The sequence below is a fragment of the Photinus pyralis genome, unplaced genomic scaffold, assembly GCF_008802855.1.
Source record: "Photinus pyralis isolate 1611_PpyrPB1 unplaced genomic scaffold, Ppyr1.3 Ppyr1.4_LG10, whole genome shotgun sequence".
NCBI classification, from domain to species: domain Eukaryota; kingdom Metazoa; phylum Arthropoda; class Insecta; order Coleoptera; family Lampyridae; genus Photinus; species Photinus pyralis.
Window position 1 is genome coordinate 7220227 of NW_022170250.1, and position 3169 is coordinate 7223395.

Here is a 3169-nt window from a genome sequence, read left to right on the forward strand (position 1 = left end):
AGAAGCCCCAATCCTGCATTCTTAAATCCTTTTTTACCATAACCGTATGGTTTTTTAAATTTGCGACGGAAATAGTCGAATTAAACATTTAAAATCCTAAAGGCTTTAAAAGATCCAATAAACCATTCATAAATTCAAGATTTTGGGCTCAAAATTTGGATGCTTTGACACCCTAAAGGTTTTAAAGGTCTAATATGCCCATTCTCAATTATAAAATCCTTTATGTGAAGATTGTTGGCTCAAAAATATCCTAAATTAGCTAAAAAATTTAAAGATTCAGATTTTAGAAGCCCAAATCCTGCATTCTTAAATCCTTTTTTACCGTAACCGCACGATTTTCCAAATTTGCGACCGAAATAGTCGAATTAAACGTTTAAAATCCTAAAGGCTTTAAAAGATCTAATAAACCATCCATAAATTCAAGATTTTTGACTCAAAATTTGGAAGCTTTAACACCCTAAAGATTTTAAAAGGTCTAATCTGTCCATTCGCAATAATAAATCTTTTATTTGAAGATTGTTGGCCCAAAAAGGTCCTAAATTGGCTAAAAAATTTAGAAATTCAGATTTTAGAAGCCCCAATCCGGCATTCTTAAATCCATTTTTTACCATAACCGCATGAATTTTGCGACGGAAATAGTTTCATTAAACATTTAAAATCTTAAAGGTTTTAAAAGATCTAATAAAGCATCCATCAATACAAGGTTTTTTGCTCAAAATTTGAAAGCTTTAACACCATAAAGGTTTTAAAAGGTCTAATATGTCCATTCTCAATGATAAAATCATTTATTTGTAGATTGTTGGCTCAAAAAGGTCCTAAATTAGCTAAAAAATGTAAAGATTCAGATTTTAGAAGCCCCAATCCTGCATTCTTAAACCCTTTTTTACCATAACCGCATGATTTTTCAAATTTGCGACGAAAATAGTCGAATTAAACATTTAAAATCCTAAAGGCTTTAAAAGATCTAATAAACCATTCATAAATTCAAGATTTTGGCTCAAAATTTGGAAGCTTTAGCACCTTAAAGGTTTTAAAAGGTGTAATATGTCCAATCTCAATGATAAAATCCCTTATTTGAAGATTGTTGGCTCAAAAAGTTCCTAAATTAGCTAAAAAATTTAAAGATCCAGATTTTAGAAGCCCCAATCCTGCATTCTTAAATCCTTTTTTACTATAACCTCACGATTTTTCAAATTTGCGGCGGAAATAGTCGAATTAAACATTTAAAATCCTAAAGGATTTAAAAGATCTAATAAAGCATCCATAAATTCAAGATTTTTGGTTCAAAATTTGGAAGCTTTAACACCCTAAAGGTTTTAAAAGGTCTAATATGTCCATTCTCAATTTAAAAATCCTTTATTTGAAGATTGTTGGCTCAAAACGGTTCTAAATTAGCTAAAAAATTTATAAATTCAGTTTTTAGAAGCCATAACCGCATGATTTTTCAAATTTGCGACGGAAATGGTCGAATGAAACATTTACAATCCGAAAGGCTTTCAAATATCTAATAAACCATTCCTAAATTCAAGATTTTTGGCTCAAAATTTGGAACCCCAAAGGTTCTAAAAGGTCTAATATGTCCATTCTCAATGATAAAATCCTTTATTTGAAGATTGTTGGCTCAAAAATATCCTAAATTAGCTAAAAAATTTAAAGATTCAGATTTTAGAAGCCCCAATCCTGCATTCTTAAATCCTTTTTGACCATAACAGCATGATTTTTCAAATTTGCGGCGGAAATAATCGAATTAAACATTTAAAATCCTAAAGGATTTAAAAGATCTAATAAAGCATCCATAAATTCAAGATTTTTGGCTCCAAATTTGGAAGCTTTAACACCCTAAATGTTTTAAAGGTCTAATATGTCCATTCTCAATTTAAAAATCCTTTATTTGAAGATTGTTGGCTCAAAACGGTTCTAAATTAGCTAAAAAATTTATAAATTCAGTTTTTAGAAGCCATAACCGCATGATTTTTCAAATTTGCGACGGAAATGGTCGAATGAAACATTTACAATCCGAAAGGCTTTCAAATATCTAATAAACCATTCCTAAATTCAAGATTTTTGGCTCAAAATTTGGAACCCCAAAGGTTCTAAAAGGTCTAATATGTCCATTCTCAATGATAAAATCCTTTATTTGAAGATTGTTGGCTCAAAAATATCCTAAATTAGCTAAAAAATGTAAAGATTCAGATTTTAGAAGCCCCAATCCTGCATTCTTAAACCCCTTTTTACCGTAACCGCATGATTTTTCAAATTTGCGACGAAAATAGTCGAATTAAACATTTAAAATCCTAAAGGCTTTAAAAGATCTAATAAACCATTCATAAATTCAAGATTTTGGCTCAAAATTTGGAAGCTTTAGCACCTTAAAGGTTTTAAAAGGTGTAATATGTCCAATCTCAATGATAAAATCCCTTATTTGAAGATTGTTGGCTCAAAAAGTTCCTAAATTAGCTAAAAAATTTAAAGATCCAGATTTTAGAAGCCCCAATCCTGCATTCTTAAATCCTTTTTTACTATAACCTCACGATTTTTCAAATTTGCGGCGGAAATAGTCGAATTAAACATTTAAAATCCTAAAGGATTTAAAAGATATAATAAAGCATCCATAAATTCAAGATTTTTGACTCAAAATTTGGAAGCTTTAACACCCTAAAGATTTTAAAAGTCTAATCTGTCCATTCGCAATGATAAAACTTTTATTTGAAGATTGTTGGCCCAAAAAGGTCCTAAATTGGCTAAAAAATTTAGAGATTCAGATTTTAGAAGCCCCAATCCGGCATTCTTAAATCCCTTTTTTACCGTAACCGCATGAATTTTGCGACGGAAATAGTTGCATTAAACATTTAAAATCTTAAAGGTTTTAAAAGATCTAATAAAGCATCCATAAATTCAAGGTTTTTGGCTCAAAATTTGGAAGCTTTAAGACCCTAAATGTTTTAAAGGTCTAATATGTCCATTCTCAATGATAAAATCCTATATTTGAAGATTGTTGGCTCAAAAATATCCTAAATTAGCTAAAAAATTTAAAGATTCAGATTTTAGAAGCCCCAATCCTGCATTCTTAAATCCTTTTTGACCATAACAGCATGATTTTTCAAATTTGCGGCGGAAATAATCGAATTAAACATTTAAAATCCTAAAGGATTTAAAAGATCTAATAAAG